Below are 26,312 nucleotides of genomic sequence, written 5' to 3' on the forward strand. Positions count from 1 at the left end.
TTTAACTTTAGTTAGGTTAGTTTAACTGTAAGTTAGTTACACTAATTGGACCATTAGGTTAGTTGATTGTCTTAGGTTAGCTCAACTAACTATGGTTAGTTACCTACAGTCAATCTAACCATAACTAGGTTAGGTTAGACTAACTAGTAGACATCTAGCTAGATAGCTAGGTTAGTTAGACTAATTGGGCCAGTTAGGTCAACTAAACTAGGTCAGTTACTACCCCTCAGTTAGACTTAAAGCCCATTCACACCAAACCTTAAGACCAAGGCCCCCTCCCCCCGCCCCCCTAAAAGGCCAATTTTACCCCTACTTCAACACATTGTATTGCGCCTGTTTGGGACCCAAACTGGACTCCGTTTCGCACAAATTCACTTGTATCTTTACGCTGTGACCTATTGATGATCCGTTTGCACCAGCGCATTTCCTTACACACGTATGAAAATCTTAGGCACATTATTAACACGACGGTCCCTACACAAACTAACACCACTCTAACCCTCCCAACAAAACTACATCAACACCCGCATGTGTGGCAGAGACACCCTTTGCAAATCTCCCCCAATCTGCATGCAGCTACATTCCGACCAATGCCTCCAACTCCAATCCTCGCCAAATCCGCATACAACTCTGCTACAACCACCGCCCCCGACAATTCTCTACCCCGAATCCCCCCCTGATATTCAATCACTCCCTTTAACTCCTCCACGCCACAACATGGCTGGACGTTGTCGCGACAATGATGGGGATATCGACCTCGATGCAGAGGCTGACAATTTCTTTAATCGAAGAAATAATAACAATCAAGGCAGACGCCCCTTAGGAAAACTGGAACTTCCCAAATATAATGGTAGGGGAGATCCAGCCCGATTCCTCCAACATTTTGATGCTACATGCCGAGCAGGTGGAGATCAATCCCATGAAACCAAGGTGGCTTGGTTTCCCATGGCCTTAACTGACAAAGCGTCTGAATGGTACCTAGACCTTCTAGTGGAAGAGTGCGCCACATGGGACCTACTTCAAACTGAATTTAAAAGATGCTTTCAAACGGAGAGGCTACAAGATGATCCCGCTCTCCAACTAAGCAAGATCGAACAAGGCCGGTGAGAAGATGTACGCACGTACCTGGGTAAGATGAAAAGATTAATCGCCAAATGTGACCCATGCCCAGATGCAAAGTACCTCACGGCATGGTTCATTCTAGGACTAAGAAAGAAAATCTGAAAGGATATGAAAAAGATAAGCAACTATGAAATGTTCAGTGCTGCTCATGCGGCAGCCATTGACATGGAGGATGGCATGACTGACTCCTACACTAGCAATGATGACGATAGATCTAGTGCGCAAGATAAGCGCTCGAAAAATGGCAAATCAAAATCCACTGCCGAAACAACAAATGAAGATTGCCTAGAGGCCATGACCATGAACCTAAAAGAAGACATGATGCAGGTCATGGAACAAAAACTTCACTTGTCTCAATCGCCAACTTAGACATATCCACAACGAGAAAATGTCTAGTGTCCACACTGCATGGTCAATCATACATCAAATGAGTGCCCAATCCTAATAGCTAGGATCATTGCACAAGCAAATCCACCGCCAAGGTTGTGGTGCCATATCTGCATCATTGGCGACCATGATGAAAACAGTTGCATCTTCAACATGCGCAACAACCCACCTCGACCTCAATAATACCAAGCGGCATCCATGCCAGTGTATAGGAAACCAACACTTGCACAAGCGCCCCCAGCTTCGAGGCTCAATCCTATTCCTGTTCGGACACAAGTCCCACAAGTACTCAGGAATCCGAATCCACGACCATATCCAAGAGCACCAAATCCAGCTCCTCAGGCAGTTCCAATACATCAATTACAAGCTGAGGAAGTAGACTCATCATTTGAGTATGAAACAGAGTACCGAGTGTACTATGTCGAAGGTGCAGAGGGTCTAATACCAATTTATGCAAATCAAGTACGTCCCAGCACATATTGAGCACCAATCAAGTGCTATGGTTGTGGCGAAAATCACCGAATCACAGAGTGCCCTCATCGTGGTAGCCCAACTACTTTCCAACCATTCTGCAGAGATTGTGGCATAGGACATGACTATATGGATTATCCCATGAAAAATAAAGTCCCACAACAAACAAAGGTTAAGCCTAACGTCCCGATTGGCATCATTGGGGTGGACCATCAAAGTCTGGGTCCGGCAAGTGTAATATCACAACCTGTGAATGTAATTACATGCCAATAGAAAGAGGCCACCAAGGACCCTAACATTCCAATCCAACCAAAGCGACTTCTAAAAAAGAAAGCATAAGTGCCTCCACCTCTGCCAAGCAATGAGCAGCCGAGCTCATCCACATCAACTCTTGAGCCTCAAATAAAAGAAGCTCCATACCCAAATGCAAAGGTGGAGAAGGCTTGCTTTCAGGCACTTCAACAATGGGTACAATAGGAACAAGCTCAATTTGAGGCTGAGAAACAAGCTCAAAAGACCCACTCCATGACTTGGCCCCACAAAGCATTGATACTGTACTTGAGCATCTATTCCAACAACAGACTCCACAACATAATGTACCGCCACATCAACTTGAAGGAGCCGCACTCTCTAGCATCTTGAGTTGCCCTGTGTTGATTCCCATCGGAATCCTCCTACGGAATTGTCCCAATCTTTGGGAGAGTTTCAAAGGATGGATTGAACTCGCAAATCCCCCTCCACCTATGAACGACATTGAAGATATCCTTGTGCGGATGGGTGAGAGAGATGGCATACGCTATTGAGATATCAAGCTCTACCCCCGATATATCTCCTGGATGACTATCATTTATGTCACCGCCTATGTTAGTTGTACTCGTGGTGTAGTTAGACTACCACGTATGTTTTTGGTTTGGGTTCACATATGAGCCACGTATTCTAGGGTTTGACATATAGGGTATTTCCCTATTCTATTGTATTATTGTTGTGTGCAAAAGTGAAGAAAGGCTTCACCCTCCAACCTTGTGTCCTCTCTCTTTTATGTGTTGTGAAGAAAGCTGAACTTGAGTCTCCTATCTCTCTCCCTTATTCTTTACATGGTATCAGAGCCTTGTTCGTGGTAAGGAGCTCAAGAAAGCAAGCCAAGTTTGTGGTGTCCTGGTAAGAGGACCAGTGTTGCTTTCCTATTTCGAGTTTGGGAGCAAATCTCTGCAGGTAGCACAGCCAGAAGTGCAGGAGTGCACTGTTTCAGATTGAGAGGCCCTTCGCGGTGTTGTTTTTTGCTGTGCGACCACTGCGCGGCTTGCGCGGCTAGTCGATGGAAAGGTGCCATAGAAATTGCATCGTATGCCTGTGTGCAGAGATATTGGGAGTTGCAGATTCATGCCTGTTGCCTGTTGATGCAAAATCGTCACTAGGAAGTGACTGTGTGGTGAAATACCACTTTCGTCAGTGTTGCAGATCTGCCCCTGTGAGGCTTTTTGCAGAAGTTTTGCTATTTGCCCTTGTGAGGCATTTGTTGTGTTTACAGGTTGCTGTTGCAATTCGTGATTCGTAAAATGTCTGAGAATCTGTCTACCATTGTCAGTGAGAAGCTTGACAAGAACAACTTCCAAGCATGGAAGTTCAGGATGACAAACTTCCTTATGGGAAAGGGAGTTTGGGAGTACATCAGTGGTGAAACTGCAGAACCAGTTTTGGGTGCTGCTCCCACTCCTGCTGAATTGAAGGCCTTTAAAGAATGGCATGAAAAAGCCAGAAAATGCCTGTATTGGCTGTCTGTTAGCATTTCAGATTCTATGATTGTGCATATACAGGATGTAGAGACGCCTAAGGAGGCATGGGATACATTGGTGAAGCTGTATAGCACAAATACCAAAGCACGAAAGATGCAGCTAAAGCAGGAGTTGCACAATGTGCAAAGGAAAAATCTGAATATAAATGAGTATTCCTTGAAGGTGAAAGGCCTTGCAGATTCTCTTGCCTCCATTGGAGCACCTGTTGATGATGAGGACTTAGTGTCCGTGACCTTGAATGGTCTTGGGAAAGATTATGCACAGTTTCGGACATCCATTGGAGTCCGTGAAACATTTCCTGATTTTCAGGAACTTATTGCTCTCTTGCTGAGTGAAGAGCAAAGGAATGGTGGTTCAGCCACCTCAACTTCTCAAGAGACTGCTTTCTACTCGAATACAGGTAGAGGTAGGGGTAGAGGAAGAGGCCATTTTGGTGGCCGTGCAGGAAATCAGAACCAACAGCAACAACAGGAAAACCAGTCCTATGGAGGAGGACGTGGTAGTTCTAGAGGCAGGGGGAGCCGAAGAGGCCGTGGTTCATGGCAAAGGAACCAGCAAGTAAATAGCAGCACAGAATGCTATTATTGTGGAAAGCCTGGACAGAAGGAGAATACATGCTATAAAAAGCAGAATGACATCAAAAGTGGGAAGTTGCACCAAAGCAACTATGCATCATCAAGTGGGCATGGTGACGACAGAAATGAGCACCTTTTTGTGATGCAGCATATGGTTAACTCCATGTCAGGAGATGCTGCAGCTTGCAATGATGTTTGGTATGTTGATTCAGATGCCTCTAACCACATGACCAGTCATGGTGAGTGGTTTCATGATGTTAGAAATTTGGATAAGCCAGGTTATGTTGAAACAGGTGATGATACTGCGCACCCAATTATGCAGGTTGGTAAAGTGCCATTGGCTATGCAGGATGGCAAAACGAAGTACTTGGCAGATGTACTTCATGTTCCAAAAATCACTAAGAACCTGGTTTCAGTTGGCCAGATGGTTGAGCAAGGTCTGCAGGTTAGATTTAATCCTGATGGATGCTTTGTTGAGGACTTGAAAAATAAGTGCCGCTTGGTTGCAAAAGGCAACAAAAATGGCAGAATGTTCACCTTGGATGTTGATATGCCTGAGGTGAAAGCTGCTATGTTTGCGCATGGGAGAGGTGTCATTGCAGATATTGAGATATGGCACAAGCGCATTGGGCACGTGAATATACAAAGGCTAAAATCTATGCAAACGAAAAACATTGTTGCAGGTTTGCCTAAATTCAGAGTTGAGGGAATGCAAAAGGTATGTGAAGCATGCCAAATGGGTAAGCAGGCCAGACATGCATTTCCCAAAAATGCTAAGGTGAGCAGAAGACCTTTGGAAGTGATCCATTCAGATGTTTGGACAACCAAAGCTGCTTCTATTGGTGGATGCCATTATTATGTGACGTTTATTGATGACTACACTAGGAAGGTGTGGATTTATTTTATGAAGCACAAAAGTGAAGTGTTCAGCCATTTCAAGGCTTTTAAGGCCATGGTTGAAAAAGAGAAAGGTGTGCATATTAAAGTGCTAAGATCTGATGGAGGGGGAGCGTACTTTTCAGAAGAATTTTGTGAATATCTGAAAGAACAGGGAATTCAAAGGAAGTACTCATGCAGGTCTACCCCTCAGCAGAATGGGGTTGCAGAAAGGAAGAACAGGCATATTGCAGAAGTAGGACGGGCGATCCTAAATGAGAAAAACATGCCTGATTATTTTTGGGCTGAAGCAGTAGCAACTGCTGTTTATATTATGAACAGAACCCCCACTGCAGCTGTCCATGGCATGACGCCTGAAGAAATGTATACAGGCCAAAAACCAGATATTTCTCACTTGAAGGTATTTGGTTGCATAGCTTATGTTCATGTTCCTGATGAGAAGAGAACAAAGCTGGATCCAAAGGCAGAAAAATGCATCTTTATTAGATATGCTCTGCACCAGAAAGGGTATCGCTGTTATAACCCTTCCACCCGCAAAATGCAAGTGAGCAGAGATGTTTTTTTTGATGAAATGAGCAGCTGGTATGCACCAACTGTTATGGTAGGAGATGCAGATGCAGGAAATGGGAATGCTGCAATAAATGCAGAGCAGCAATCTCAAGCCTTGAGTGGACCCAGAGAGTCCTCTACTAGTGGATCTAATGCATGGACAGGGAGATTGAGATCTAGTGAATCGTCACATGGCAGCCCTGATAGTGTTGTGCAGGTATCACATAAGGGAAAAGAAAAAGTAGACCATGCTCCAGTGTTTGATGTGTCTGCTGGTAGCTCTCATGTTGATGGAGAGTCAAGCGGCTCTGAAATGAGCCTTGATGAGGAACTTGGGATTCCTTATGTTGTTACACCTGGTGCAAGGAAAAGCAGGCATGATTTAAAGACTCCTGCAACTGATCCAGTTGTACGGAGGTCCACTCGTATTAAGTATCCTGTTGACAGGCTGAGATATGATGGGTATACAGCACATCACTATGCTTATATGGTCAAGGTTCTAGAGGATCTAGAGCCCACATGTTTTGAGGATGCAGCAGGGCATAAAAATTGGGAAGCAGCTATGGATGAAGAGATGGCTGCCTTGGATGCAAACCACACTTGGGATTTGATGCCTTTGCCTCATGATAAGAAGGCTATTAGCTGCAAGTGGGTTTACAAAGTAAAGCACAATGCTGATGGGTCTGTTAGCAGGTACAAGGCAAGATTGGTTGCCAAAGGTTTTGCGCAGACATATGGAATTGACTATGAGAAAACTTTCAGCCTAGTTGCAAGGATGGCAACCGTGAGAGCAGTAATTGCTATGGCTGCTGCAAAGGGATGGTCTTTGCATCAGATGGATGTGAAAAATGCCTTCTTGCATGGTGATTTGCAGGAAGAGGTTTATATGATGATGCAGCCAGAAGGTTATGAGAATAATTCACACCCCGATTTTGTATGCAGGTTGCACAAAGCCTTGTATGGCTTAAAACAGGCGCCAAGGGCATGGTCAGACAAGATAGGGCAATATCTTGTCACTATTGGATTTCAGATTTCCAATTCAGATTTTTCACTTTATGTGAAAAGGACAAACAGAGGGATTGTGCTTGTAGTCATCTATGTTGATGACTTGATTATTACAGGTGATAGTGATGCAGACATTAATGAAGTGAAGCTGCTGTTGAAGCAGAAATTTGAGATGAAGGATTTGGGAGAGCTGCGTTACTTCTTGGGCATTGAGGTTATTAGATCCCCGAGTGGGATATGGCTGTTGCAAAGGCAATACGGTTTGGACATGCTGTCCAAATATGGGATGACAGGCTGTAAGCCTATCTCTGTTCCATTGGAGCAGAATGTGAAGCTCAATGCAGAGACAGGTGAGCTTCTTGAAGATTTTACTATGTACAGGCGCATAGTAGGTAGCTTGATTTACATGACTATAACCAAACCAGATTTGAGCTATGCTGTGGGGCTAGTGAGTCAGTTTATGCAGGCACCGAGGAAGCCACATTTGGATGCGGCTAGGCGCATACTGCGGTATGTGAAGTCCACATTGCATTATGGACTGTTTTATGAAGCTGGGTGTGCATTACAGGTACATGGATACACAGATGCTGACTAGGCTGGTAGTGTCTCAGACAGGAGATCTACTAGTGGTTTTATGTTTTCCTTTGGGAGTGGTGCCATTAGTTGGAGCAGCAAGAAGCAGCCAACAGTTGCCTTGTCGAGCACAGAGGCTGAGTACAGGGGTGCAGCAATGGCTGCATGTGAGGTAGCTTGGTTACGGAAGCTACTTGCAGATATGGGACAGACAATTCATGCAGCAGTTGTCATTCATTGTGACAACATTAGTAGCATCATGCTTGCTAATAACCCAGTTTATCATGCTAGAACGAAGCACATTGAGGTGCATTATCACTTTGTGAGAGAGAAGGTTCTAGCTGGTGAGATTGATCTTGTCTATGTCAGCATTAAGGAGCAGGTGGCTGATATTTTTACGAAGGCATTGGGTACCAAGAAGCTTCGCAGATTTAGGAGCTTGCTTGGTGTACATGAGATGGATTTGAGCTTGAGGGGGAGTGTTGAGATATCAAGCTCTACCCCCGATATATCTCCTGGATGACTATCATTTATGTCACCGCCTATGTTAGTTGTACTCGTGGTGTAGTTAGACTACCACGTATGTTTTTGGTTTGGGTTCACATATGAACCACGTATTCTAGGGTTTGACATATAGGGTATTTCCCTATTCTATTGTATTATTGTTGTGTGCAAAAGTAAAGAAAGGCTTCACCCTCCAACCTTGTGTCCTCTCTCTTTTGTGTGTTGTGAAGAAAGCTGAACTTGAGTCTCCTATCTCTCTCCCTTATTCTTTACATATGCAACATTACTGTGCCTTTGATCCACAAGGCATATAGTGAAGTCCAAGCCATAGTAGATGGTGGAGCAGGTGTAAATGTCCTATCAAAGGAGCTCTGCGAAGAATGGGGTGTCACACCAATGCAAAAGGCTAGTTTCAACATACGCCTTGCCGATGATTCACGGGCTAAACCCTTGGGAATAGTAAATGGCGTGTCCACAAAGGTCGTAGGAGTCCGCTTTTTGCTTCAATTCACACTCTTGGATCTCCCCAAAAAAATTTATCAAATCTTACTGGGACGTCCTTGGTTACGGAAAGCATCAGTCCTCCATGACTGGGGAACTGATAGACTGACAATCCAGAATCGCGACACACTGCAGTCAGGGTGAATGTGGGAACAGGAGCTATAAAACCAATTGTGCCTAGAGCATTGGATGACACATCTTCCATGACAATCTCAAGCAAATCAGCTCCCCTGCAACAGCATGCCATAGCGCGTGACTCACAAAGCAATGTCAATAATTGGATACAAACATTGGCAACCATCGACAACTGCCATTCATTAGACCCCATCTTCTCTCAGATTGATGCTAAGGTGCTACAGGTGGATCTTCCACTCACACATGAAGAGCCAAATGATCTAGAGGTGCCATTCTTTATGGTTGACCTCGAGTGGAATAATGAACCTGAAGAAGGTACCCATACCAATGATGACTTAGATTTTCCTTGGGACGTTGAAACAGAGGTTGAGAATGATGAAATTGAAGATCAAATCTTTGATAATGACTTAGCCATTCTGCATGCCCTAATGGTAGTTGAGCTCCCAAAATTTGAACCTCCAAAGTTGAATAACAGCATAAGATCTCGCAAGAAAGCTGAAGGAGGAAATCATAGAAAAGCCAAGGCCGAACACTTCAATGAATTCGAATGAGTCGAAACAAAGATCATTGAATTGTACCTTGCAAATCCAGCTCCCTCAAAATGAGAACCACTACCTCTTGAATGTCCCCTGAGGGACTGGAAGGAGTATGCGCAGCAAATGAACCCTTACTTGGAAACAACTTACCAATGGAAAAGTTGACAAAATATGAAGAGGGGAGAGGAGAAGAGTGGAGATGAGGAGAGAGGGCACAGCTAGAGAGCACACCACAAATGACTAATTGTACACTAGATTTAGTTGAAGAAATAGAATATATACAAACCCATTTAGGGTTAGGGTTAGGGGATCTAACCCTTTCCTTTATAGCACTCTATAGGTTAGTGCTATGCACATATGATCACGTGATGGTGCTATGCACACATTATCACATGATGTTGAGTGTGAACTCTCAACACCTTCCCTCAAGATCAACATCATGAAGTAGGCCTTCCCTCAAGATGATGATTCTAGGGAATCGAAGAAGGATTGAGCATTACATTCCATCACAACCCTTTAATGGGAATGTGCTTCCTCTACGTCAAACTAAGAGCTAGTCGGTGTTTCTCAAATAGCTCTTTACCGAGTGGTTTGGTAAAGATGTCTGCAACATTCTCTTTGCTATCACAATGTTGCAGTGTGATGTCACCAAGTAACACTCTTTCTCTGATGAAGTGCTCTCTGACATCAATGTGCTTTGTCCTGGAGTGATATACTGGATTCTTGGCCAATGCTTGAGCCGATTGATTGTCACAGTATATTGTTGTTGGTTTTGACTCATCAAAGTAATCTGTTTCTCACAATAGTCTTATGAGCCATATAGCCTCCATGCACCTGTAGTGAGTGCTCTATATTTTGCTTCAATCGAAGACAAAGAAACAATTGGCTGTTTGTTTGACAACCATGATATAGCACCTTGACCAAGGAAAAATGCATATCCCTGTGTTGATCTCCTGGTCTCATGATCTCCGGCATAGTCACTATCACAGTATCCATGCAACCATGGATGACTTCCTATGTATTCTATCCCAAATTGTCTTGTACCTCTGATGTATCTCAAGACTCTTTTGGCTACATTCCAGTGAGACTGTTTTAGATTTGCCATAAACTGTGCTAGTGAGCTTACTACATAACAAATATCTGACCGAGTGATAGTCAGATATATATAAGAGATCCAATGAGCTGCCTGTAGTATCTGTCATTGACTGTAGGATTTTTTGAATCTTTAGTAAGTTTCAAACTCTGTTCCATGGGAGTGGCTACAATCATATGAAACTTCTCCAGGAGACTGTCAACATACTTAAGTTGACTCATGAATGTGCTATCTGAATCTCTCCAGAACTCAATTCCAAGACAATAGTGCATAAGTCCAAGATCTTTCATGTCGAACTCTGCAAACAAGTCTTGTTTAAATTTTCTGATGAAGCTATCCTTGCTTCCTGTCACAATCAGATCATCTACGTACAAAAGTGCAATAGTAATGTCTTCCCCTTGAACTTTGTAGTAGAGAGTAGATTAGCAAAATACTTATCAATTCTGCTGTACCAACTTCTGGGTGCTTGCTTTAAGCCGTAGAGACTTTTCTTGAGATGGAAAACCTTATTCTCCTTTCCTGGTTCAACATAACCTGCTGGTTGTTGCATGTAGACTTCCTCATCTAGATAACCATTGAGAAATGCATTCTTGACATCAAGCTGATACACATTCCATCTGCTGAGTGTCGCTAGTGATATTAAGAACCGTATGGAATCCATCTTTGCTACTGGAGCATAAGTCTCATCATAGTTCTGACCATATTGCTGTGCAAATCCTTTTGCAACTAGTCTGGCTTTGTATCTTTGAATACTTCCATTTGGATTGTACGTCACTTTGTATACCCATTTGTTTGCTATGGCCTTCTTTCCTGGTGGAAGGTTGCATAATTCCCAAGTATTATTCTTATACAAAGCATCCATTTCTTCATTCATAGCAGTTTGCCATTTCGGCTTGTCTACTGTGTCTTTAAAGTACACTGGCTCTTTTGTAGCCATGATGGTAGTCATAAGAGCATAGTTGGTGGTTTCCACCTCAATTGCTTTGCCTTTCTGAGCATATGTCAATCTGGCTAGAGGTCTGCTTTCCCTAGTAGACCGTCTGAGTTGCTGTGGCTCTGCTTGGGGTGTTGCTGGCAATTCTTACTCTTCTTCATCAACCTTTTCTGTAGATGGTTGTGAAGTCGATGCTTCTATCTCCTGTGTAGGTGAGGTTTTCCATTTTGATTTCTCATCAAAGATTACATCTCTGGAGATAATTACCTTGCGGTTGATGGGATCATACAATTTGTATGCTTTGCTTTCTTCACTGTAGCCAACCATGATGCATTTGCATGACTTCGCATCCAATTTCTTGCGATGATCATTATGTATGTGGGCATATGCTATGCAACCAAATATGCAAAGATGCCCAATGTGTGGCTTGTGTCCAGTGAATGCTTGATAAGGATTCATACCTTGTATCGGTTCGGTAGGAAGCCGATTAAGCAAATAGTTTGTAGTGGCTATTGCTTCTGCCCAATACTGATTCCGAAGATGCTTTTCACTAAGCATTGCTCTAGCACTATCTGCTAAAGTCCCATTCTTCCTTTCAGCTCTTGCATTTTACTGAGGAGTATCTACATATGTGACTTGTCTTCGAATGCCGTGATTTCTGCAAAAGTTCATGAATGCTGAAGACATGTATTCACCTCCTCTATCTGATCTCATAACCTTGATCTTTCTGGCTGTCTGGTTTTCTACCATGGCTTTGAATTCTTGAAATCTAGAAAACACTTCAGATTTCTCTTTCAAAAAGTAGACCCAACAATATCTGCTGTAGTCGTCAATGAAAGTCATATAGTAAAGTGAACCATTGATGCTGAGGGTCTGGGCATAACCCCATACATCTGTATGAATTAAATCAAGGATACCTCGTGCACCAGAGGTACTTCTGACAAAGTTGGTTCGCTTTTGTTTGCTGAAGCAGCATGCCTCGCCAACTTTTCCAAGAAATTGTAGCTTCAAAATCCCAATGGCCATATTCTGATTCCTGAGATCTAACAAGTACTTGAAGTTGACATGACCATATCTCTTGTGCCATTTTGCAGATAGTGGCATTTGTTGCGGTTGAGCTGACATGGCATGCTTATCTGGTACTATAGCTAGCATTCTGTATAAGCGTCCTTCCTTGACACCTTTTGCTACTAGCTGACATCTTTTGGATTTATCTCTGATAGTGCATTCATCACCGTCGAAGATGACTTTGTAATTGTGTTCCGTAATTTGACCTACTGACAAAAGGTTCTTGCTGAGCTTCAGAACATAGAGTACATCTTTCACCAATCCTTTCGTACCAGTGAAATTGTTCATAGGGATAACACCTGTCCCTTGAACTGGATTCGATGTATTGTCTGCTGTGTAGATGGCATTTTTCTAACCTTCTAATGGCTTCATTTCTGTAAACCATTCCTGATGATTTGTCATATGAGATGATGGACTATTGTCGATGTACCAAGGATCCTGTTCCACTTAGTCGACTTGATAGCTATAATCCTCTTTGGGATAGAAATCAGAGTCTGGGTACACTGTATCAATCTAATGCATTTCCTCGCTTGCAAGAAACATATTTCCATGTTCATTTGCAAAATGACTGTGACTAGAATGTCCACCATGATGATTTTCTCTACCTGGGAAATTCCCTTACTGCTGGATTGACCGCCTTGGTCGTACTGCTTCTTGCGGCAATCTCTTTCATAGTGCCCAAGCTTGTGACAGTAGTTGCACTGAATGTTTGACACATTGGTGGATGCATTCCCTCGTCCTTGATTTCCTCAGTTGGAATGATTTCCTCTTTGCTGATTCTGATGCTGCTGAGGATGATGTTGATGCTGATTTTGATTTTGTTGCTGATGATGACCACTTTTTTGATATGATCTACCTTTGCCTCTGCCTCTGCTTCTATCTGAAGTTGTGAATGCCTGATCATTAGAATGACCTTTACTGCTTGGATGGCCTGAGTCCTAAGTTCTTCACCAAATAGGACTGACTAAAGTTCTTTCAGTGTTGGAATTTGCTGTTGGATGGCAATACTCTGGACTAGATTCTCGTATCCCTCTCCTAGTCCATTCACGATTACTTGAACCATTTATGTGGGGTTCATAGTCTCTCCTACTACTGCAAGTTGATTGTTGTAGTCTTTTATGTGGAGTACATAAGGATGACCGGTTTCGTTGCTGTTAGGAAACTCTAGTTGATCTGGTTTCTCAGTGTGAGAATCCTAGATGTGTTCTTGGACTTGTAGAGAGTTGTGAACATGTCCCATGCTTCTTTCGATGTCTTAACTGTGTTGAGCCTAGCACGACATCTTGCACATTCTGCTTGATCACATGATAGGCATACTTGTCTTTCTTATCCCATTCTGCCTGAGCTCAGGCAATGGCAGGATTTGCTACTAGTGTGGAAACTGTTTGTGTATCTGTAGATCCCATTGTTGGTGCTGTGACAACAGATGGAGTAGAGCTACTTGTGGCTGGATCATCCAATGGTCTAGGTGTAGGCCCATCGACATACTCCCATTTGTCTTGAAGTACAAGAATGGTCTCCATTCAGTATTTCCATGTACAGTAATTGGAGTTGTCTAACTTAGCAGATGCCTCCAGATTGAGATTGCTAGTCGTAGACATGGTGCAAGAAATGTACTCAAAAAGTTTCGTGAAAATCTCTGTATGAATCAACTGCAAATACACTGAATATGCCAAGTGAAATCTTTGAACCGTCGGTGAAGATAGAACTGCAATATATAAAATCTGAACTGTATTACAAGGCTTGTGGCAATGATGCCAGGAATAGCCAAGAGGCTTTACAAGGCTAAAATGATGTGCACGATGTCGTGAAATAGCCGAATAGGCTTTACAATGGTGGCATGTGTGTGTGAAATCAAGTGCTATCTGCCCACTGAAACAATCTGCAATGCCTCTGAACTCTGAAGTCTGCTCACTGAACTGATGAACGTAAGGTTTCAGGTAATGTAATGATGTGAAACCGTATGTGAGCATATGGACTGACTCCGAGTAGGTACTAGTCAGGAATTTTGAGCATGGCTTAGATTGGCAACTTGGGGAAATTCAAAGCGTCCCCTCTATGGCGATCTAGTCTACTCTGATCTAGATCTATAGCAATTGTCGATCGATGAAAGAATAGCAGATAATTCCTTTTCTTTTGTTCCTTTTAAGTGTTGGGTCAGATGCGTCGATGTAGAGGCAAATGTGCTTGAAGGAAGTAATTTTGTTGGCGAGGCTCAAATATGAGTGTAACTTGCACCAAAATGTGTGCATGATGTGACGAGCATGTAGAGCATGAAAAAATGAGCGACTTTCCTCTTTGGAGCGCCCTCAAATTCTTCCTGGATCAAGAGATACGACTTGATCTAGGTGGGGGGGCAAAAGGAATGCAAATGGTGCTCAATGATGATGTGTCACTGTGGGTCACATGCAGTGATGATGTGGCACTATGCCTAGCAAGAGGTGTGCCAATGGAGCCCTGTGCTAAGGTGGCAGGAGTGGTCACATGCAGTGACTATGAACAGGTAATTGTACCTGCAGGGGTCAGTGCTGACTGGATAGCTGAGGTGGCACTACTAAGGTGGCATAGATGATGATGTCAACAGATGACATGGCAATGCTGACATGGCACTGATGATGTGGTAGTGATGATGTGGTAGATGATGTGGCACAAGTGATGTGTCCTTGATGACATGGCTATGCTGTTGTGGTTGTGATGATGTGGTAGTTGATGTGGCTATGATGATGTGGTTGATGAGCTGGCAGGGTGATGTGGCCTGATTACATGGCTATGATGATGTGGCCAGATGACATGGTCTGCTGACATGGTAGTGATGATGTGGCTACCACCATGGCAGATGATGTGGCATTGTGGATAGGTGATGACATGGTAGATGTGGGAGTCTACTGACATGGCAAGATAAGATGCCACGTGGATCAACCTTGACCAAACATAGATGTGGTGACCCAACTGAAGTTAATCGGACCCGGGGTAATCTTACCAGCCCTATCCTTTCCTAACTACACCTGGGTTATCTGGACCCAAGGTGGGTGGTAGGGCCACGTGTCGAGTGTTGGGAATAACAAAATCTAAAGATTCCATCAAAATCTAAAGATTCTATTGATGGATCTCCTCCTTTGTGTACGTGGGTGATGCTTCCATCGGGTCGCTTGGCAGAAGGACTATAGATGGCAAATGACCTCCGTGGCTATGGTTTTGTCGATGGAGCCTAGAGAGGTCATTGCTCGGAGAGGCTTGGAGGCTCGTGGCTATGGGTACCTAGGCGTGGTAATGGAGCTACGGCTAGAGTTGTAGAGCTGTTGGAGTTGATAGCTTTGTGCAATGGTACTATGGCAGATCTATTGGCGATGGCATTGCCAAGGCTGGCTGTCGTCCGTGAGCTTGATAGAAGCACTTGGAAGGTAGGCTTGCAAGTCGTTAAGGAGCCCATAGGAGGTGCTTAGCTGTTGAAGTCATTGCTGAAGCCCGTAGAGCTGTGACGAGCTCGTTGGAGTGGTAGTTGTAGGTAGTGGCACTACGTCGTGAAGCCAGTCTACATCTGTTGGTGGCATCCTTTGTTGGTGAGGCGTCCATCTAAGGAGATGCTTGGGCACTGCAAGTAGTAGTAGATAGAGCCGTAGCTTGCATGCGCTACTTTGGTTGGTGATTCGATGTTCGTTTGCTGGAGAAGGCCCGTGAGCAGTGCGGCTGTTGTTGAAGATATGGCACTATGGGCTGCTTTGGCCATTGAAGGCTTTGTTGAAGTTGCACCTGGAGTCCCTTGTGCAACTAATGGCTGTGAGCATCCGTAGGTGCATATGGAGCTGTGAGGCTGGGCTTGTTGGAAGAAGCTTGCCTCTTTGTTGGAGTCTTGGTCACTGTAGTTTGATGCTCAACCTTGGGTGTTGAATAACCAAGAATTTGAAATCACTAATGTATCTTTCTCTCTCAGAGAACAAGAACAGAGAGATTTCTCTAAATAAGAATACCTCTCTCTCACAAGAAGCTCTCAATGAAATTTTCTTTCAATGGACAAAATTCTCTCTACGGAAGTGAACGGAAGAAACTCGCGATCACTCAAGAGAACTCTCAATCTCTCAATCACTCTCTCTCTCTCAAGAATTGCAATGCCTTAGCGGAAGGCAAGGGAGCTCTGATACCATGACAAAATATGAAGAGGGAAGAGTGGAGATGAGGAGAGAGGGCACAGCTAGAGAGCACACCACAAATGACTAACTTTACACTAGATTAGTTGAAAAAATAGAATTTATACAAACCCATTTAGGGTTAGGGTTAGGGGATCTAACCCTTTCCTTTATAGCACTCTATAAGGTTAGTGCTATGCACATATGATCACGTGATGGTGCTATGCACACATGATCACATGATGTTGAGCGTGAACTCTCAACAAAAGTTACCCCATAGTTTCCAACGTAAGAAGTTTCGGAAATATAAGCCACATGTGCGGATGAAGCTCGATCAAGAGACTTCAGAAAAAGAAAGTCAAAAAGAGCCTAACAAATTGGTAAATGAAACTTTTTCCACCCAGTACACATGGCACATGTTAGGCTAGTTTAACACCATCAGATCTTCGAGAAGTGCCGGAATACTTCAAGAATTACACAAGTGGTAGTGCACCAATAGCAATGCTAAGACCACTAAGAGAATCTAAAGTTCAAGAAACTGATAGCATTGGAGAAACTCCAATCTATGAGGGACCGACAAAAACATGCGCAATAAACCTCGCCCTTGAAAGGGAGGAAGAAAAACTGGTTTTCATTGGGAAACAGCTTTGACAAGAAGATGAAACCAAACTCAAAGCACTCCTAATGGAATACCGTGACTGCCTAGCATGGTCATACAAAGAGATGAAAGGAATTTCACCAAAAGTGGCAGTACACACGATACCTATAAGGGAAGGTGCTCACCCTAAGGTATGCGGACTTTATCGCACAAATCCTAAGTATGGCACCATGGTTTATGACGAGCTAGAAAAACTCCTAGATGCCGAATCACTAGTTTATCCTCGAACTCTACCACGTGTTGGCTAGTTTATATGCCATGCATGAGGGTGTCAATGTGTAGATCTTCTTTGGCAATGCAATGCATCCCATCAAGATTATTCTCTTCCATTTGTTGAGCTACTTTAAAGCTAGATATATGATTGATCCACATTGGGCTTATCTTGATGTTGCTAGCTTTGTAAAGTAGAATATTAATTAGTTTAATTAGTGCATGTATTGTCAAGGTGGGTTGAACTAAACCACTAATGTAGTTTTGGTTGTACTCTAGCTTCCCCTTAATTCCTACCAAAACTGTGGCACTATTTGATAGAAATCGTGGCAATACTCGTTGAGCCCTATCAACGTTTGCAAATGCATTAACAAAACCTCCATGGAGTCCATATTGCCCTTCATATGATAGGTCCCTTATTTGCACAAATGGAATCCAAATTGAGATCAATGGAGTTTCGATGTCGTTCAGCATGCTCATGTACATTGACCTACAAGCTAGTTTCATGTTGTTATTGTGGAATATGGGGACCTTTCCCTTCTTAATTTGCTTTGAAAAGTTCATACAAAGCTGACCGCCACCTTCATTTGCCACATCCTCTGCAATCTAGTGTTCTTGTAGGAAACCTCGTATCAAATTAATACCTTTCTTAGTTTTGGGGAGAATATTAAAGTCCCATAGCATGCACATTCAAACTTAGGGGTGTTTGCTATTTTCTTCAAGTATTGTGACACCGGACACGATCTTGGCCTGCTGCATCTCTTTCGAGCACCACTCTTTTGCACTTTCTTCACATACCAAAGAATGTGTCGCGAGGGTGGTGTGGGGCTTGGGTTTGTGGATAGAGATGGGGTTGGAGATCTATCTACGAAAACAAGAGTAGCAATGGTGCTATTTGCAATAGTAGGGGGAGGGGAAGATACAGTAGTAGTGATTGTGGAAGAGGGGGTTGAGTGAGCTAGTAGTAGTGCTCATAGGTAGGGAATTCTTTTCAGTGGCAGAAGAGGATTCACCTATGACTTTGTTGAGTGCCATTGATGATGTTTTCAAGTCATAGAAATTCTTAGATCACTTTAGCGCTTGTTGGAATTATTCCTCTTTGATGGGATCACTGACAAGAGATCCTTGCTAACCAGGTTGTGGTTCAGACTGAGTGCTAGTTGCTTGTTGTGTATCCTATCTTGTTCTTGTTCTTCTTGATGATGGTCATGTAGGCCTTGGAGTAGATGCGGGCGCTGGCTATGCTACTTGCCAAAGAAATTCATTCATGATTACAAGAGGCTCTGTGCAATCCCTATTTTGAAGATAAAAATTGATGAACTTACTTAGGATAGGGTATGAAGAGGGGGCAGAGGTCTATGTGCCTGCAATGCCTTAACAATATCTTCTACCACAGACCTCTAGAATTTGTTGTAGTTTTGAGTGCTTGCTCTATTTTTGATGATGTCTTTGAGATAATTTTGTGGAAGCCGAGTTGCTTGTGTCTATTGCCTTAGTCCATAGAGGATGGCATGGAAGAATCTGTACTTCTCCAAAAACACCGGATTAGTGACTTGAGACAAGGACTGGCCATTGTTTTCTAGCTTGACAAGTGCCACAACATTGTTAGCTTCAGGGGTATGCTTGAGCCAAATGCATGGGTGGGGCTTGTGGGGCAAACTCAATGCTTGGAATATGGACACTTATGACATAAGAGTAGGCATTACCCTCGGCTGGGGTAAGTCAAAACATCGAGCGACTGCGTTCGAGCAAGCCCATAGTTTGAGCGATGCTTTTGAGGAACTTTGTCTAAACCTATAGTAGCAATAATTGTTTTACTAAAAATGGTTGAATCTACATGACACTATCAGAGATTTTTTTAACTTATTTTTACAAAGATAAAACTTGCTATTGGATAACTCATAAATCCATGAAAGTCACCAAATAATTCAATGAATACCAAAGGAAAAATTCTTGACAACATATAAAGAGAAAACCTATAATTGGATAAATAATAAATGCATGCAAGTTAGCAATTTTTCAATGGATACAAAAGGGGAAATGTTGCAATGTCTACACCTGGAGGTGGGCACTCAAAATTATGTAAGGTAGCACATGAGTTGAAGGGGTTTCTTTATTTTGTGGAGCTACATACAAACAACAATAGTCCCACCCATGATATAGAAGCTCCTCCTAGCAAAACCCATCACAAATAGCTATTTATAGCTTTTTATGCTACCCATATAATTTTGATCCATTTTGTACATGAAATGATCGTATGAATAAAATGTTAAATCCATGGAGCTAATAAATTATTGATCACCTTATGACCATGATGCTAACTAAATATAGATCACCTTCATATGTACATGACCATGTATACACCTCTGGGATGGAGGGAGGAAACCACGGACCTGAACTATATATGAGAAAAATCCATGGTCATAAGAAAATATAGAGTTTGATAAGTCTAGCTCTAATGAAACAAAGATAAGTACAAACTTTCTAAAGCTCTACAATTTTGGCACTTTAGCATGATAAATGGATTCATTCATATCTTTCCGATCATTGTGACTACAAGACCAAACCTCTCATGCCACATCTTAGTGTTGCTCACATCGGCTCGAGCATTGAAAGCTAAGAGTTCGTAGATGTTGTTCGCCGTGTACCTTTACCAATGACCTTCCCTTGAAGATCCAAAATCTGTGCGCCATTCTTATCAAAGTGAACTTTGAGGTCCCGATCCGTGATTGCAGAAACGAACAACAAGTTCCTCTTGATATCTGGCACATAAAGAACATCAGACAACTGTTTCAGACTATGCATGGCATGTGGATAGTAGGAGATCCACTTCTGGTATGTGTTCACCTTTACAAGTGGTGTAGTGTCGTGGATGTCTTGCACACAGAAGTGCGCTGCTTTGTCTACCACAGAGGCTGAGTATGTTGCAGCCATAGAGGGTTGCAAGGAGGCTATATGGCTTGATCGACTACTGGGAGATTTGGGGATTCATACAGGTGTACCAACATTGCATAGTGATTCCATGCGTGCTATTCAGCTAGCACGGAATCTAGTCTTTCATGCAAAGACCAAACACACTGAGATTAAGTACCATTTCATCAGGGAGGTACTTAAGGACAAGCGCATAGAGCTTGTCAAGGTTCATACAGATGATAACCCTATAGATATGTTGACAAAGAGTCTACCTAGTTAGTGGTTTGAGTATTGTCATGTATTGATGGGCATTGGATAGTATGCTCACTGGTTGTTCTCCCTTAAAGGCACATTGTCCTTTAAGTGGGAGGTTGTGGGGGTTAAAGGTCACTGTGCCTTTACCCCGGTTATGTACAATACTCAAACACATATATAAATGAATGAAAAAGAAGATTAGGAGTTCTGCACCCACCAAAAACTTGTGTGGCTCTTTGTTTCTCTCTCTCCCTCTTCCGTTCCGCTTCCGTTGAGAGCACTCTCACATACATCGGTTAACACCTCCCATTGCAAATGTGATGTCCAATTTAGTAGCTATCATAGCATACATAAGACTCTTAACCACTGATGCATAAGGAACCTTGGCCATCATGGCCCTCTCCTCATTTGATTTGGGACTATCTGCGTGAATCAATTTCACATATGGAGGACATTTTGCATCATTGCCAACAGCTACCAGGATGTCATTCCCTACCGGATGTAGAGAGGTATACCAATCCTTCCGATTGGTCATGTGGCACGATGCACCACTGTCAATAATCCAAGGTTCACATTCGCGGGTACATGAACTGCCTCCGTGCAAATCTCCTCAATTGCTACAAATAACTCTACTGGTACCGCCTGCGTGCTGTTGCTGGACTCTTTCCTTACTCTGTTCTTCTCATCTGCAATCTTCTTCCGACACTCATTCTGCTTGTGCCCTGCCTTGTTGCAATAGAAGCACTTGATCTTCTTCTTTCTCTTTTTATCATCAAAAGAAAATGGGTTACCAGAGTCCTTACCCTTACCTTTCTTTCATCTAACTGAGAAAGCTGAATCTTCTCCGATCCTCATTTTTTGATGCATCTCCTCCTCTAGAGGCATTGCGTTGAAATCCTCAAAGTTGAGGAGCGAATTTCTATTTTGCGTATTCAACGCCATAACAAGACTATCGTACTTTGGTGGGAGAATCTGTATGGACCTTCGTGCTAGATTCTTACTAGTGATGGTGATGCCAATCGCAGTCATCTGATCGCGCAGATTCTTCACCTTGGTGATGAACTTCTCTGCCATTTCAGACTCAGACTCAGTTTCTCGTTTGCGAGTTGAGTCTCCAAATTTTGAATCCGCGTTTGATTCGTGGTCTCATATTGATTTTTCAAGACCGTCCATGCCTCCTCCGGAGAGAAGAAAAGAGGAGAAGAGAAGAGAAAGAGAAAGAAAAGAAGAAGAGGATAGGGACGCGAGATCTTTTACAGGAGCCCAAAAAGTCTGTCCACAATGTGCAGGTGCACCAGAAGACGTGGGAACCCAGGAAAACAGTCGCGATCCGTCTGCGACACGCAGATGCACCAAAAGACACATGAACTTAGAAAACAATCGCGATTTGTGATCTGTCCACGACGCGCAGATGCGCTGGCTGCAACTAGGAGGCGTGCAGGTGTTGCAAATATGCATGAGCAATTTCGCAGGCGCGGTTGACTAGAAGATACGTGACGCTGCACAAGAATCCAAAAGATGCGCAAGAACTGTAGGCTAAAGATGCAAAAACTGAGAAGTTCTGCAATAGCAGAGATGGAGAACTACGAGCAGAAGATACAAAAATTGAAGGTACAGAAGCAAAGAACCGCACACGGAAGGTACTGTAGAACTACATCCAACCGTAGGAGTAATGAATTTTACACCACTGGCCGTGGAGATTTCGATCCCAGCAGCCACACCAATTCTATTAATTAGAAAAGAATTCGAGGCATGAGGCTAGACGCTAGGCATGGCGATGCTCTAGGGCCATGGAGAAAAAGAGAACATGAGGAAAGAAGCATTAACATAGGTGGGGAAAAAAAGATTAAGAGGAGTGGGAATGAAGAGAGGGACTATGGCATAAGGGGGAAGCAAGAGAGGAAAAAGGAGCATGTACGTGATGGGAGGTGGAATGTAGAGATGGAGACATCAAGGGAAGAGAATCATGCTTTATTGGAAAGATGAGAGGTGAAAATCAAAATACTAGCTAGGTGGCTTTACAAGAATAAGTGTGTTCCATCAAGAAATAGCCCCACGTGATGGGAGGTGGAATGTAGAGATGGAGACATCAAGGGAAGAGAATCATGCTTTATTGGAAAGATGAGAGGTGAAAATCAAAATACTAGCTAGGTGGCTTTACAAGAATAAGTGTGTTCCATCAAGAAATAGCCCCCTCCTTTTATAGCCAAGAGAGGGGGTCTCTCCTAATAAATGCATCCTCCCACATGCATGGTGTATGTGGAAGAGTGTCCCATATGGACTATGCGATTACACACTCTCAATTGTGTGCGACAACACTTTGCCTCATTTTCACATACATCAACCCCCATATCCCAAGTCTAAGATACTCCCTCGGTCTCTTTTCAATTTTATAATACGTTCAAACATTTAGAAGGACAAGTGAAGGATTGGCACAAGGAATCTTACCACCTCATCCTACTTTCCCATTATTTAACTTGCATTCTTGAACTCTCTACACCCCTCACATGAACCTATCATACATGGAGGGAATAATCCAATATAATATCCATCTTCAGTTATTTTAAATTACTTCTCCCATGGTCCTTGGGCCATATCTCACTAAATGCAGGCGTGGATCGCCTAGGTGGAGGGATGGTGCATGGAGGATCCATGCCACCTTATCATTTTATATTATTACTACCATGGATTATGTACAACACACCTTATGGGTCCTCTTACATGGAGGGGTGGCACATGGTCATGCCCTACCACCTCATCCTTGAGCCTTATGCACACCATATTTTGCTATACTATTGTCACACATACAAGCACACACATATTTATGTCTTTTACTTTGATCAAATTTATCCATAACAACACATACCAATAGACTCTAAAGCACACCCACACACACTTCAAATCGATCTTGGGTCGATTTGAGAAGTTGATATCGCTCTCTCACACACACACACACACATACACACAAACAAACACAAACTCTTAAGACACATAAGCACACTCTAAGAATCATCCACACACTCATTAAATCGACCTTGGGTCGATTTGAGAAGTGATAACATATGATGTTGAACACAATGGCCAAGCTTTTAAATCGACCTTAGGTCAATTTGATGATCAGAGTCACACACACACACAAACACAAACTCTTATACATTATACACACATAAACACATTCTAAGACTCATCCACACACTCATCAAATTGACCTTGGGTCAATTTGAGAAGTGATAGCATAGGATGTTGAACACAATGGCCAAGCTTTTAAATCAACCTTAGATTAATTTGATGATCTCTCTCACACACACACACAACTCTTAAACACATAAACACATTCTAAGAATCACCCACACACTCATCAAATCGACCTTGGATTGATTTGAGAAGTGATAACATAAGATGTTGAACACAATGGCCAAGCTTTTAAATCGACCATAGGTCAATTTGATGATCACAGTCACACACACACACACACGCATACACATGCACACACATACACACACACACGCATGCACACGCACATGCATATTGTAAGACACACCCAAACATCCTGCAAATCGACTTGGGTCGATTTGATAGTTGATAACATAGGGTATTCAACAAAATGGCCAGTCTTTGCAAATTGACCTTGGGACAATTTGTGATGATTACTCACACATATACCAAAACACATTCAAATTATGATTTGAGTTTTAGAATCGACCTAAGGTCGATTTGGACTTCATATATATTGGTGATCACTTGTGCATTAGAAGGGTCTCATTAAAAAGGGGAGAAATTTGTGATCTATAAATAAAAAAGGGTTTAATTGAAAACTAGAGAAAGACCTAAACCTGTAACATAAATTAAAAGGATTAAGTTAAACGGAAATGTAAATTGTAAAAGGTTTAAAATTGAAAGGTTGGTGTATCGCTACATTTTTTCAAAAGTAAAAGTTTAAATTTGTAATATTAGGAGAGCTAAGATTTTAGGGGAGGGAGGGAAAGAGGAGGGAGGATGGGGGGGTAAAGATTAATTTGAAAAGGGGTTAAATTGAGTAACTTTAAAGGATTGGAAGATTTTAAGGGGGGGGGGGGGGGGGGGCGTTCTATTTTTGGTGGTGAGGGGTTTACCCTAATCTCTCATCTCTGTCCCTGCCCTAATGACGTCCCCCGTCTCTCAGGCCTCAACAGCCGCCACGTCTCACGCCTACCCTCGCACGCCGCCTATCCTACTCATGCCTCTCCTCACGCCTCTCCCTCTCGCTCTCCTCTCACACTCCCTCGCTCAAGCTCTCTCACGCCCTCCCAACCTCATTCCGTCATGTCGAAGGAGGATGACGAAGAGTTCGAAGCTGCGGGCATCCGTTCTAATCGTGACGGAGGAGGAAGAAGAGTTCGAATCGTCAAGACTTTGCATCAATCGTGAGTATGGAGCTTCCGTTCGAAGCCAAGCAAACAACAACTTCCGTTGACCTCGAGCTCAGTTCCATCGATTTTTGCTTCGATCTCCGTCCCTTCTTCTTCCTCATCTTTCGAAGCCATAGCTGCTCACCTGCTCCAATGTGCCTCTGCTCTCTCTCTCCCCCCCTCCTCCCTCCTCCACCTCTTCTTCCTCGCCCCCCCTTCCTCCCCCCCTCCCCCCTCGGTTACTAGAGCCTCTTCACCTTAGACTGCCTCGCCTCTTCCCCCTCGCGAGACCTCTTCTCTCGCCCCCTCTCCTACGCCTGCTCAACCTTGCGCTCCGACGCTCTTTACAAGGCCTGGAAGATCACGACAGAGGCTCACACTCATAGACACAATAAATCTGCACCCTCCATAGAGATAGACAGTGGTGGCCAGAGGCAAAGAGAGCCCGTGACCTCAAGAAACAAAAAAGGTACAAAAAGGTTTCTCTTACAGAAATCAGCTATAGCAAACTCCATGCCTGCCCTAGAACCGCCAATGACCTCCATGCATCTGTCTTAAACAAAAAAATTTCATGAAACTTTGAAACAAACACTAGCAAAGTCGCGTTTACAAAAACCTTGAAGCAGTGTTCAAACAAAAGAACCTGTTTACTGTAGAATCCGAGCGTAGAGGAAGATTGCAGCTCGTGTCGAGGTAGATTGGAGATGTTTTCCTGAAGCAAGCCAGCCAAACTTTCATTCAAGTTCAAGAAATCAAAAGAAATCCATTCGGAACAAAAGTAATCGAGACGAAGACATACCAAAATTAAAGATACCAAGAGAAGAAGTAAGCTTCTCTTTCTCTCGATCTCTATATTTTCATATGTGTCTCTAGTGCTCTCTCTCCCACTTCAGATTTAAAATTTGAAAATCATATTGTAAATTCTAGGTTTGAAAGAAAATTTTGAAATTTGAAATGTAAAATTAGGATTAACTTTAAAATTTTTATTTTAATTTTGAACTCTCAAAATTATAAATCAACCTTAGGTCGATTTGCAAGTTGATGAAAGACATTTGAAATTTGAAAGACAAATTTGAAATTTAATGTGTACACGTGTATCTCTAGAAACCTTATCAAATCGAACTTGGGTCGATTTGATATGGTTTCTAGAGATACACACATTCACACAAAAACACATTCTTCGATCAATAAATACACAAAAACTCAGAGGAAGACACAAATTCTGTAGTTTCAAAATCGAACATGGGTCGATTTTAGAGATAACACGCATTTTAGATAATGCAATGCATATCATCTACCATCCATGTTTGTGCGTTAGCATGGATATAAGCCGTCGATTTGGAACTAAAAATATTGTTGGACACCTAAGATTTGAAAATGAGCTTGGGTAATTTTGAAAGCGGTAGTGAAGAGCAGACATTATAACATTATGATGTGACACACACACACACACATACACATAGGAAAGCACACATTCTATAGTATCAAACCAAACTTGGGTCAATTTAATATGGTTTCTATAAACACAAAAACACATATTCTTGGACACATGAATATGTACACAAAAGATTTCAAATCGACCTTGGGTCATTTTCAAAGCTATAGGGAACACCAGACATTC

The sequence above is a fragment of the Dipteris shenzhenensis genome, chromosome 28 (assembly GCF_047967505.1).
Source record: "Dipteris shenzhenensis isolate YYH24624 ecotype China chromosome 28, Dip_SZ_1.0, whole genome shotgun sequence".
NCBI lineage: Eukaryota > Viridiplantae > Streptophyta > Polypodiopsida > Gleicheniales > Dipteridaceae > Dipteris > Dipteris shenzhenensis.